Raw genomic sequence first — 13,957 nt, forward strand, 5'->3', positions numbered from 1 at the left:
GGGGAGAGGGATTTATTCCTGCCTCTTGCAGGGGCCCCTCATTTCTAACATACCAATCTAAACACTTGTCCCCGATCTTTTTTTTCTTTTTAACTCAGATTATTAAGTTAAGTAAATATTATTTTAAACAACATGATTTCTATATCCAATCGAGGATTCCAACTAACTAGGAATCATGAGGATTGTTCAAATACAAAATGAAACATATTCAGTCCAGAACGACGTAGTTTTTACCTTTTAAATGAAGCAACATTGTAGAAAAAAACAAATTGTAGAATGGTTAGAGTTTAAGTATTTCAGCCGAAGTCAGTTCGCACTTATAAAGTAATTTGAAATAGCGTTATTTGTAAGTTGTGTATCGTAACAGTGCCTCCACATACCTCTTTAAAGTTAACAGTCAGCGGTGTTTCTCAACAGGTAATCTTCATTCGGTGTTTGTCTCTGAAAGCTCTTCAATCTTTCCCGAACACGATCAGGAGCGATCCGTCCAGCTCTTGGCCACTGGGTACGGCATGTCAGTCTTTCTTCCCATCGACACCGATGGTCTTCGGATACCTGCTGCGTCATCGTCAGATCCACCGTATATCCTCTCTTATTCAAGTCTTACGTAGCTTCAGCCACGCTTTCGTAAAGTTGTGGTCCTGCCTCCCAGTGTATTCGCATCTTGGCTGGGTAGGGCGTCTGAACTCTAATTTTGTTCTCCTTGAGGACTTTTTTTACTTCTTTATATTCCTTCAGTTTTGCATTAATCTCCATGGGGAAATCATGCGCAAAGAAAATCGGCTTGCCATCGTGTTGCGGTTCATCTGTGCGCTCTCTGTACCTGCAGGTCTAAATTGGAGTCCAGTGAGAGCTCAGTTTTTAGCAAAGATGTGATGAAATTAATCATGGACGTCCCTTCTGCTCCTTCTTTAATACCGTATATTCGGATATTATTTTGTCGTGATTGGCCCTCGAGATCTGTGACCTTATTCTGCATCATTTTTTGCTCTTTCAAGGTGTGCAGTAAGGCGTCTTTTAGTTCAAGGTTTGCCAACTCGAGTTCAGTTTATTCGCTCCTCTGCTTTATTCAGTCTTGTGCCATGTGACTGAATATCTTCGGGGATGCCTTCTAGCTTCTGGTTTATGTCGCTTTTCAGCTTGTCCACTTCTGTTTTCATATCCTTTTTGAACTCTTTGAATTGGCTGAATTATTTTCTTAAATCCGTCTTCAGTTCTGAGATATCTCTGCTGAGTGCTTTCACTGCTCGCAAAGTTTTGGCGCCATGTTCTTTCTCAGGTAGGCCTAATTTGTCGTTATCATTCCTCGTCTCCTTTTCCTCCTCGCTTAATTTTGGCTTTGAATTCCCCTTTTAAGGTTTTGCCCTATTCATTTTGAAGTCGTCTAGCGCAAAGCTCACTTGAATTGGTAAAAGTATAAGGGCTTTTTCAACACATTGACCAGGAGAGTACGTTCTATGCTGCCATCTTACCGCTCACCCAACTATGGCATTTATGTATGTATTTGCAGCTATTTTCAGTAAAGGTGACATTAAATTTTGCAACAACATCCTTCAAAATGCTAAGAGGGTGCAAGTAAAAAAAATTCCAAGGAAACACCAGGCTCTCTCAAATGCCAGAGCACACAAGCGACAAGGATGGGATTCGAACCCACGCGTGCAGAGCACAATGGATTAGCAGTCCAACGCCTTAACCACTCGGCCACCTCGTCACATATTTGTATGTGTATGTTTCTGCAACTATTTTTCGGTAAGATGACTTTCAGTTTTGCCATATGAATGACAAGAATGGGATTCGATGGACTCAGCCACCTCATCATGTATGTACTCACTTTCCTGATGTGGGCTGAGAGCACCAGCCTCTTTCAAACATCAGAACATATGAGAAACGAGGATGGGATTCAAACCCACGCATGCAGAGCGCAATGGATTAGCAGTCCATCACCTTAACCACTCGGCCAACTTGTCATGCATAATCCACTTTCCTGATGGGGACTGGACTATGGCATTTATGTATGTATTTGCAGGTAATTTCAGTAAAGATGACATTAAATTTTGCAACAACATCCTTCAAAACAACTTCCACGGAAGCACCAGGCTCTCTCAAATGCCAGATCATATGAGCGACGAGGACGGGATTCAAACCCACACGTGCAGAGCACAATGGATAAGCAGTCCATTGGCTTAAAGGGTCACGAAACACCAAAACACATTTTTTGAGCTGTTGACAGTCGTATATGTGTCCCACACTGCTAAAAACACTATTAGGACACCTATATTTCACTAAAAAGTGTAAATTGGTTGTTTTTGCGTTATTTCAAGCAAATTCGTACTTCCTGTTTGAAACTAATTTTTGAAGCTGCGTCACGGCCATGACATAATAGCGTTGTATTCCAGCGTGCAGACTGGGCGTCTGTGCCAGAGTGTGTCTTATTACGTCTTACAGTGTGATGCATTAATGCATGAGTAAGGCTTGGTTCAAACCAATCAGCGCGCTCTATTGTGCAACTTCATTAATATTCATTACTATCACCGTGTTTACACGACAAAGACGCCACGTTGTGTTGGCAAAACAAGCGTGAAGTGTTGCTTTTATAGTTTGCTGCAGTTAAGTTTCGTTTTCATTTTCTCTCTGTGAGAGCTCAGAGTCACGTGTGGATTAACAGTGTACGCGACGCTCGACAACAATAACTTACGTGTCTAAGGAGGATTATTGTTTACCTGAGAGCTGTTCTCATCTGCAAACGCTGAGATCCGGATTCGCTTGTAGTATTCTCTTCATAAAGACGCGGCTCTAGTAGTTGCTGGTGATTGTCCTGTCTCTACAGATTTGGTAAGTGAGCGACCAGTGCTCTTTGTTTATTCAGTTTGTTCGTATCTAACAAACTATTGCACCGAGTGTAAACATGTTTGCACCACAACCAAACTTTAACCTCGTGTAGGGTTTTTACCGCATTTAGTGACCGGAATAACACACGCGGCTTTCTGACGCTACCTGCCGTGTGCATCTAAGTTTCCGCGAAATGCGGAGGGTTTTTTTTCTCTCTCATTCGCCGTGCGGTATCAAACATTGCATGAAAAATACACGCTAAGAGCAGTTCCTCGATTCAAATATCTCGTTTGTCGCGAAGGGCATGAATGAATTCCCTGAATGAAAGAGCCAAACTGCAGTTAAAGTCCAACATTTAATAATTTGGCAAATAATTCGACTACAGATGTCCATGTAGGTTAAACATCATCACTTTCTACTGTGTGTGTGAATTTTGACTCTGAAACTCGCGCGTGCCCAAATAGACACTCCCACACCATCCCACTTTTCTTCCTCCGACACTCCCCCCTAAACAGAGCTGGACACGCCCACTTTTCTGACTTTTTCCAAAGTAGAGGTGTGAAAACACCCTGCTGAAACGAGGGGGTTTCATGGCCCTTTAACCGCTCAGCCATCTCGTCACACATTTGCCTTTTTCTCTGGTGGAGGTCGATTTGTGGCACATATTTAGACGATTCAAGTAAAAGAACTTCCAAAGAAGCACCAGGCTCTCTCAAATGCCAGAGAATACAAGCGACAAGGATGGGATTTGAACCCACGTGTGCAGAGCACAATGGATTAGCAATCCATCGCCTTAACCACTCGGCCACCTCGTCAAGTATATTCCCCCTACTCTGGTGGAGGCACGACTGTGGCACATATTTGTATATGTATGTTTCTGGAACTATTTTTCGGTAAGATGACTTTCAGTTTTTCCATATGAACGACGGAGCATATGAACAGTAAGAAAGGGATTCAATGGACTCGGCCACCTCGTCATGTATGTACTTACTTTCCTGATGGGGGCTGGACTATGGCATTTCTGTATGTATTTGCTGCTATTTTCGGTAAAGATGACATAAAATTTTGCAACAACATCCTTCAAAACGATAAGAGGGTGCGAGTAAAACACCTTCCACGGAAGCACGCGTCAACAAAAAAGAAATGAAATGTTACATTTTATATTGTTGAAAAAGATATCAATATTAAAAATTGTCTATATTAAATGTGAAATATATTTATTTGTTTACATATAGTCAGTGAAACACTATTCAGTGTTTATTAAACTCATCTGGTCATTGTCTGTTTCTTTTAAAGTCTTTCAATTTAATATTAAGCCTTGAAGGGCAAAAACTTAATTCAATTCACAGGCCATATCATTCAATAAATACAATTCAGTAATTCATATAAAGCATAAAATGTCATAAATATTAACATATTAATTAGATAAAACTAACATCAGCACTGGAAAAAAATATTTAGCCCAGCTTTGTAAGCTCAATTTAAACAAGAAAAATATTCATCCTAAAACATGAAATAAATGTTATAGAAACCAAAATTTAACTTTCTCAAGTATCAACATATTGTTACAACACCAACTTATACATTTTTTGATTGCATTTCTTGAAAAGTAAAGCTTCAATGAATGATCTGGCAGATAGAACCTCATAATTCCAAGTGGAAAATGACTTGTGTTTTTTACTTCAATTCGCAAGTGCAAAGTAACTGACAAGACAGAGACCTTAAGGGTTCTCTAAATGCAAATGATCATTGTATGAAAGAGAAATGCTACACACATATTGTTTGATATATGGAATGCAAAAACTTTTAAGCTCAATATCTCAAAATCATTCAGAACGCAGATAGAACCTTATAATTCTAAAATGACAATTTGCCAAACCTATTTTACACAATCTAATTTCACTTAATAAACAGTTTTGTCTGAAAATGTAATCAAAATTCTCTAAAACTGGACTTTTCCAAGAAGCTCTCAAATTTTGCCATATTTCCTTCTTTTAGATATTGGGATATAATCTTTTTCAGTACTCTTCTGCTTTGGGTGTAACAAACATGTCTTTAGATAAGCAAGAATAAAACATTTTTAGTATACCATCTTTAAAAGCATATTGATTTTCTTTAAAGTTAATCACCCTTCCTTCATCGCTGTGCATTTCCAATTTATTCTCTATCTTTGACAAGAGTTATTGAAAATCAATTTACTAACTTGAAAAAAATAGACCAAAAGAATGGAAAGAAATTATAGAAAACAACAGAAAGACCTTCTGCAGTTGCTATTGATCTATTTAATGTCTCCTACATGACATGGAGTCCAAACTATTGTGTTGTACTGATGTCTACACCTACAACAACCAAAAACCCAACCTCACAGTAACCTGTTGTGTTTTAGCAACATCTACACCAACCACAAGCCTAAACCCCACGTCACGGTAAACTTTTGTGTACCCTAAAGGTCTGCACCGACCACAACCCTAAACCTTGCCTACTTAAAAAGCTTAGCCATGGAGCCTGGATGGCTGAGTCGGTAGAGCATCAGACTTTTAATCTGAGGGTCCAGGGTTCAAGTCCTAGTTTGGGCATATAAGTCTCTTTTTGTGGAGCCACAGCTTTTGCGGTTGAGCTATTGCTTGCTGAAAGTTTCATCTGGATGCACCACACCACACGTGTGCTAGCCATGAAGACATGGCAGTACATGTAGTTGTGGCCGAGTGGTTAAGGCGATGGACTCGAAATCCATTGGGGTCTCCCCACACAGGTTCGAGTCCTGCCGACTACGTGCTGGCAGTGTGCAGTATTTTAATTTGTGACCTTCCTTGATTGTTAACAACTCCATTGTTTCTTGTGAAAAGGGATGTGATGGTAGGCAAAAGCCACAAAAATAAATCGGCAGCCATGGTACCTAACTGCCCTGGAGGCCCTCCATTTTCAAAGACATTTGACAGAGAGTGAAGGTCCAGTGGTTGTCCCATAGCTTGCCGTGATCGTATAATGGTTAGTACTCTGCGTTGTGGCCGCAGCAACTCCAGTTTGAATCTGGGTCACAGCAGATTTTTCAAGGTTATATTGGCGTTGGACTCTGTGTTGCCATCCGTAATCTCCAGCCTCCTTTTAGTGCAGGCTGTGCTAATGGCACGTGCTGAATGTTTATGTTTCCTAAAGTGTGGAAGACTAGTGATACGTTATGAGCAACGGGACCTTTGATGCCAGCATGCTGTGTAGATAAGCACTGATCAAGTCACGCTTCTAAGGCATGGAAGGAATCTTTTCAATTGTTAAGTCTCCATTCATTGCCACAACAACAGTAACCCCTTCTGCAGTTGCTATTGATCCATTTATTGTCCCCTACAAGACATGGAGTAAAACTATTTTGTTTTATTGATGTCTACACCTACAACAACCATTAACCCAACCTCACAGTAACCTGTTGTGTTTAGCAACATCTACAACAACCACAAGCCTAAACCCCACGTCACAGAAAATTTTTGTGTACCGTAAAGGTCTGCGCCGACCACAACTCTAAACCTTGTCTACTCAAAAACAATGCCATGGAGCCCGGATGGCTCAGTCAGTAGCGCATCAAACTTTCAATCTAAGGGTACAGGGTTAAAGTCCCCGTTTGGACCCTTATAAGACCCTTTTTGTGGAGCCACAGCTTTTGCGGTTGAGCAATCGCTTGCCGAAAGTTTCATCTGGATGCACAACATGTGTACTAGCCATTAGGACATGGCAGTACATGTAGTCGTAGCTGAGTTGTTTAGGCGATGGAAATCTGTTGGGGACTCCCCACTTAAAGCAAGAAGCTTCTTCTCAACCATTTACCCCAGTATGCAGAAATTTTATAGGCTTGTTGTCTCAAGTTAAATGTCAGTACTTCCATGTCATACACCTCTTTAACAATATCATACCATTCGCCTACAGATGGAGGATCTTCCTTTAGCATTTTTTTTTTGTAATGTTCTTTTTGCTAGTTGTTAGTAGTGTGTTAAGAAGATACACATCATTTTATGGTATTTCTGCAGAGTAAATTCCCAGGTACATAGTTTTAAAATTACATACCAGATTCAATCTCATTATTGCATTTATCTCTTTATTTAAATCTTTTGTATAATATTACAGTCCCTAAATATGTGGACATGATCTGCCAATACAATTTCACATTTTCTCCAGCATTCACCATTTTTTGATCTCTACTTTGAAAGTATTTTATTTTAGGTGATATAAAAAAACCTGATAACATTTCTCCAAATAAATCCCCTCCATTAATCGGAATTAATTGTGATCATTTGTGTTTCCCAAAGAGTCAATCATTCCTCATTTGTTAGTATTAATTTGGCTACCCTTTCCCATTTATGTTTTGTATACATTATTGAGTGTTTCTTTGTTAATGTCAGACAGGAATAAATTCTTGATACTAGTTTTTTTATTAACCTTCTTTTTGTAAGCATCTATAAATACCTGCACTACTGTTGTTTTTATGTCTTCAGAATCTCTTATGCTTTTATTGAAGTAGTGTCTAACTTGAAGGTAACGGAAAAAGTCTTGTTTATCTAAGTTATATATATTGGAAAGTTGTTGAAAACTTTCTAGTTCATTATCAGTAGTGTTGAGACAGAAGGATGTTATGGCCTACAAACTCCATTGTTTAAATCTTAGATCTAGTTTTGCTGGTTTAAATTGAATATCACGTTCAACCCCTCTTAATATCTTAGCTTGTTTTTCACATTTAGGATTCTTTAATTCTTTGTACCAAATTTCTAAAGAGCTCTTTGTCAGGGAATTCAATTTATGCAATTCTGTATGTTAGAAGTTTCTATCTCCTAATAATTATTGGAGAGGTAAGTGGATTAGTAATTCTTCAAATTCTTTCCACTTTGCACAGTATTTGTCATTGCACCAACAAACTATGTGTCTAAGCTGTGCTGCCTTACAGCGAGACACTAGTTTTTTCCATTCATCAAATTGGCTTTTTGGTTTCTCCACTGGTAAAGCTTTAAAGAGAAAAAGTGGGCATGGTAATATATTCATCTTTATTATCTCTATTCGATTATATAGATCTAAAGATAGAAGGGGCCATCTGTTCAAATCCTTTATTATAGTTTCTGTAATGGGAAAGTCATTTATTTTTATAGATATCTGATAGGTCTGCAGAGATTTGAACTCCCAAGATATCTGATAGAAGGTATTTTCCATTTAAATGCATAATCCTTGTGTATTTTATCATCTGGGTTATAGTTGCATTAAAGAGTTTGTGTTTTAAGTAAATTTAATCTATATCCTGAATGTAATCCAAATTTGTCAAGAGAATGCATCACCTTAGGTGAACTAAATTCTGGGTATGTAAGAAACAGAAACACATCATCAGCATATAAACAAATTTTATATTTCTTATTTCTGCATAATCTCTGATTAGTTGTGCCAATGGTATAACAAATAATACAAATAAGGAAGGACTTAATGAGTACCCTTGTCGACATCCTCTAATATAATATGTTCTGAAAATATCCACAGTTATTTTAATTCTAGCTGTAGGAGTTTAATATAAAGATTTAAAAAATGTATAGTGTCATTCTCAAATCCAAATCATTGCAGAACTAAATATAAAAAATCCCAACTCATCGAATCGAAAGCTTCTTCTGCGTCTAGGCTACTTAGAAGAGTGCTAATCTTGTTTTGAGCTATATAATCTATTACGTGAAGGGCTCGCCATATATTATCATATGTTTGTCTTTGTTTTATAAAACCTGTTTGATAAGTATCTATTAGGTCTGAAAGAATGTCCTATAATCGTTTAGCTAATATAGATGCATAGGGCCCTATCATACACCCGGCGCAATGTGGCACAAGACGCAAAGCAATTGCTATTTGCTACTTTCACCTCGGCGCAAGGGTCATTTTGAAGCATTGCGCAAACTGTTTAAACAGCAAATGCATTTGCGCTCGTATGTGCTTGTATGGGCATTCTGGTCTAAAAAAGCAGGCGTGTTTTGGCGCGTTGTTATTTTGAGAAACTGTAAATAGTCTGTTCTTTAGACCAGAACAAAGTTGGTCTATTGTTTGGCGCAAAGTGCGCCTGGCTTACACACTACACACAAGATGCAGAGCAATACGCAAATATCATTACATATGAAAAAGATATAATATATTAAGAATATATATAATAAGGAAATATATATATATATATATATATATATATATATATATATATATATATATATATATATATATATATATATATATATAGGATATAAATATAAATGAATAAATTATTACACACTCTCAGAAAAAAAGGTACAATGAGGGTACAATTTTGTTCCTAGAGGGAACAAAATATAAAATTGTACCTTTAAAGGTCCCATATTGGTCCTTAGGGTACAATTTTGTACCCAAATGGGCTATAAAGGTACAAATGTCCAGATTTAGGTTTGAAAGGTACATTTTTGTACCTTTTATAGCACATTTGGATACAAAATTGTACCGTAAAGGACCAATTTGGCACCTTTAAAGGTACAATTATATATTTTGTTTCCCTATAGGAACAAAATTGTACCCTCAGCTCATGATAAGATCAAGACACTATATAACACTAATTTAAATGTATTAATACTAAACATTAATACTAAAATACATAATTTAAAAATATAATAAATTAATAAATTGATTGAATTAAATATTTTAATAATTAATTTTTTTTCATGTATTTTAATTACATTTTTTCTCACAAATGTTAATAATTTAATTTATAATTGAATGTAATTTTAATCATTAAAAACGTAAATACTGCTCTTTGCTTATTGTTTAAGACCCTTTAGTTTATGGGATGTAGAATAAGAACCATGCAGAGTGACAGCATCTTCATACAGGTGGTGATGTTGCTGTCTCTTTAAGAATTTGGCTTGTTGAGACGTTATAGTAGTGTTTGTTACTGAGGCGGTCGGTAGAGTATGCTGGCTGTTTACACAGAACTTCGCACGCTTTTCAAAGAAAAGTCTATTTTGGAGTCCACACTTATCAGGTAAGAATGCATTAAAGATATATTTTCAGTCTCATTTTTACATGTGAAGCCGTGTTCTGTTGATTTTGTCTGACTCTCGGGTCTCGGCTATCCCCCGCTTTAAGTGCTCCGGGCTGGCCTGCAGGATGGAGTTTGCTAAGATGTCTGCAGCTTATTAAAGAAGTTAATACAATGTGATATCGAAGTCACCGAGGGACATAACGTTATAGACGGTGAGTACTATATGCTGTTAGTTTTCTCGGTGTAAAAGTTCCCTTTGTCGCCTACGTTACGTATTCGCGCCTTATATCTTACGTTACGTTACTGCTTTATTAATTAACGTTAGTGTTGCCACGGCGGAATATAATCGCAACCCAATTAGCAAAATACACTCGGGCCAGCTGCGGCGGCAGAAGCGCGACGCTGCCGTATCCGTGCACCGGAATCGGGCCGTGACCCGTGAGTAATGTGCGGTGTGGCCCGGAGCTCGCGCGACTAAAGTCTTCATATAACGTTACCTTGATATAAAACCTTTTGTTATTAATACTGGAAATTTGTAATTATCGATAATGTTTTATATTTTGAGGCCATTTTTCTAGCCACGGTTGACGGCTGAAATGTAATTTTAGACGGTTATATAAGTTAAGTTACACCGCCATTTTGTGAAGAAAAATCACAATTTTGTCACAGACAAAGTGACTGATTATGTAAACGTGGCTAGTTACAAACGTGGCGTGCGTAACGTTAAGTTTCATATCTTCGTTTCAGTGTCTAAGTTACATTAATGTTGAGGAGTGTTCACAAACTCTCATGTCCAGAATTGTTGGTGCTTTACTATCGTTTAACGTTATACTTATGTTAATGTAGAATTATTAACATACCATGTTGTATAAATCGACGTTTTAAGTTATACTTTGTTCTTTATTGTAATAATTTGTCTCATCTGTTCTGAAACTGGTACCTTGAGCTATTTTACCTATTTTATTAATATCTCAAAATAAGTAAATAGTTATTGCTTCATCTTATTGCTTTCCAGAAGTTTTTGAAGTTTCCAATTGTCTTTCAGGACAAGATTGAACAGCAGAATGCAGCCTAACAGCATCAGACCAATGAAGGCATGTCATAAGAAAGCATGGCTCAGTTACAAGATGTAAGTATGTCTCATTATCTATACCATGGTTTTAATGGCTTACATACTATTTTAAATTTGTAGGTTTTTACTTACAAACAACAATAAATGTACACCCACATGTTTAAAATTATTTTCTAGGTTTTCATCGAAAGATGCGAGATCAACTGAAGAATGCTATGGACCTGACTCTAAGGTACTCTTTCTAAACTTTCTCCACTTGATTAATATTATTAAATTCTAGCTTTGTATGGATTCCTTCATATTTGTTTGTATGCCACATCTTATGTTCCAGGAATTGATTTTACAGCAGCACTTCTCATGTTGACAGCCTTGTTAAGCGAGACACTTCAACATTTGGTTGTGCTCCGGTGCGTATGTTGTTTTCTGTTTAGTATATGCTGTGATAAATGCATTTTATAATGCTTGATATTCTTTATATTAGGATGACGCAGTGGGTAGTGCTGTCACCTTACGGCAAGAAGGTCGCTGGTTCGAGCCTCGGCTGGGTCAGTTGGCATTTGTGTGAGGAGTTTGCATATTCTTCCAGTGTTCGTGAGGGTTTCCTCCAAGTGCTCCGGTTTCCCCACAAGTATAAAGACATGCGCTATGGCTGAATTTGGTAAGCTTATTTGTCTGTAGTGTATAAATGTGTGTGTGAATAAGTGTGTCTGGGTGTTTCGTAATACTGGGTTGCAGCTAGAAGGGCATCTGCTGCATAAAACATGCTGGATAAGTTGGTGGTTCATTCCACTGTGGCAACCCCAGATTAATAAAGGGACTAAGCCAAAAAGAAGTTGAATGAATGAATGAAATTTATATTAGTCTTTTAATCTGTGATACTTTTTTTTTTTAATCAGTGAATATTAATTATTTCACTTTCTATGCATGTTGATTTTCTCTTCATCAGTGATAGAGTGACTGATATTAATGTAATTATTGCTTTGTCATTTACAGTGAACCATCTTCACCACATCCAACAGTTCAAGTACAGGAGGAGGCCACCGACTGGACAACTGTGTTAACAAGACGAGTCACGGCAGTCTTCAGAGTTGATGGGATTGCGATTGGCCGGGCTAATGGTGTGGACGAATATACATTTTTGACATATCCATCTTATTAGAAGAACACCCTGATGTTTCTGCAGTGGAATATTTTGAATGAACGGTGGACTGTGACAAGCCTCGATCTACTCCAGTTACCAGAGTGATCAACCTTGTTTTTTGTTTCTCTACATGCTCTTGGGATAATCACAATCATCAAGTTAATCCAGCACACTATCATTCATGCATAAAGCAAATTTTTAAATAACTTGTGGTCCTAATGACCATCAAAGAACATTTTCCAGATATGAGTGCTTTACATGTCATGTTTATCAAAAACATAAACACATATTGTGTTACAACAAATTACAACTCCACTTGAGGATGATGAGGAGTAATCTACTGATGTTGAGGAAGAGGCTACTGATGTATTTGGTTTTCTGCACTTTTGAAGCAATTTATAGAGAAAGTTTGCCTTCATTCTGAAATTCAGAGAAAATGTTGATGACAAATTATTTATTATGACCGAGTATTCTGACTAAAGACAAATACTTTGGACTTTGTAAAGTGCAGTACTTGATGTAGCCTGTGTAATGTGTTTATAAATCTTAAACAGTATTCTTGTGGTCTTTGTATTAAGTTAAGATTTAGTTTTTATTCTTATCTAAATTGTTCTTTTTACTGTTTTACATGTCTGCTTTATACTTGCTGTGTAATTTTATTTCTTAACACATTCAGTTGTGAGTTGTAATGAAATATTTCTACATTAGTAAATAAAAATGGACATCTGTGAACCAAAATATTTTATTTATTTATTTGTGCATGCAGTCACTAAAGGATCAAAATGCCTGGGTCAGTACCCTGAAAATACTATATAATATAAAAAGGTACATTTCTGTACCTTCAGTGTCTAGGGTACAAAATTGTCCCTTAAAGGGTACAAATGTGGAAGGTACAATTTTGTACCTTTAAATAGAGGTACAAATTTGTACCCTTAAGGGTACCACCCCAGTGACGGGCCATTTGTACCCTAAAAGGTACAATTTTGTACCTTTTTTTCTGAGAGTGCAAAACATTAATTTCTAGCCTACATGAATTTTAAAACCACAGCCTTCATACTTTCTTCATCTCGAGAGGCTTTTTCAGTTCATTTAATTTGCTTTTGTATAATGTTATTATTATTGGCAGTATTATTTATTATATCCATGTTTATATTTGTTTGATTAAAAACAAGCTTAGATTTGTCCACCTGTCAGGTTTTAGGTCGTATGGGGCACAGCAGGTGTATTTGGAAATAACTCAGTTTTTTGAACACACTTGATTATCAATGTTAAAATTATTCGTTTGCTGGAAATTAGAACTGAATTTAGAAATAGTTTTGAAACAAATGTTTGCGCTTAACAAACAAAATTAATTATTTATAGGCTAATTGATGTCTGAGCGTAAAGGTTTCCCTATCCACGAGAGCAAAAGCGAAAGTGAACTTACTTTACGTCATGTAAATAGCAAATGCGCTCATGACGTGACGCAACTGGCTCTTAAAGGTAATGGGAGATGAGTCGCTCATTGGTTTATTCTCAAAACACACCTATAACTCATTAAGAAAATAAAATCAACCCTTTTAGACCATGCGCCATGGCGCAAAACGGATTTTCCCGTCCTTAAATTAGCAAGTATGGACACGCCCTCAAATATTTTATTGAGTTCCACTTTAACTTCTTTGATATTATTAAAAATATCTGGATATTTACCAGATATTTTAGATTATTTATGCAATTCCATTTTTTTTCTTGATCACCACATTATAAGTTTACCTCGCATAACAGCTTTAGCTGCGTCCCATCGACACTAGGTGACACCTCTGCATTATTATTATTATGTTTTAAATATTCTAATAGTTCTTTTTTAACATATTCTACACACGTTAAATCATTCAAATGTTTAAGTTTAAATCGCCAAAATGTCTTA

At 36.9% G+C, this 13,957-nt stretch overlaps 3 long non-coding RNA genes and 3 other non-coding genes across 6 annotated transcripts in view; 3 read left to right on the top strand and 3 right to left on the bottom strand.

Moving 5' to 3' along the window:
• LOC141381752 (uncharacterized) overlaps positions 1-13,957 on the bottom strand; it is a 537,547-nt gene that overhangs the window by 184,544 nt on the left and 339,046 nt on the right. The gene's annotated exons all lie outside the window — the stretch shown is intronic.
• Positions 1-13,957, top strand: part of LOC141381781 (uncharacterized) — a 157,920-nt gene that overhangs the window by 86,492 nt on the left and 57,471 nt on the right. The gene's annotated exons all lie outside the window — the stretch shown is intronic.
• Positions 1,630-1,711, bottom strand: trnas-gcu (transfer RNA serine (anticodon GCU)). Its single transcript has one exon. It is a non-coding gene; the product is annotated as a tRNA-Ser (tRNA).
• On the bottom strand, positions 3,563-3,644 carry trnas-gcu (transfer RNA serine (anticodon GCU)). Its single transcript has one exon. It is a non-coding gene; the product is annotated as a tRNA-Ser (tRNA).
• On the top strand, positions 5,521-5,602 carry trnas-cga (transfer RNA serine (anticodon CGA)). The gene has a single exon. It is a non-coding gene; the product is annotated as a tRNA-Ser (tRNA).
• LOC137491568 (uncharacterized) lies at positions 9,733-12,789 on the top strand. Its single transcript, XR_011011549.2, has 7 exons — positions 9,733-9,838; positions 9,943-10,050; positions 10,884-10,967; positions 11,088-11,142; positions 11,242-11,317; positions 11,392-11,568; positions 11,904-12,789. It is a non-coding gene; the product is annotated as an uncharacterized lncRNA (long non-coding RNA).

The sequence above is a fragment of the Danio rerio genome, chromosome 4, assembly GCF_049306965.1.
Source record: "Danio rerio strain Tuebingen ecotype United States chromosome 4, GRCz12tu, whole genome shotgun sequence".
Lineage (NCBI taxonomy): Eukaryota > Metazoa > Chordata > Actinopteri > Cypriniformes > Danionidae > Danio > Danio rerio.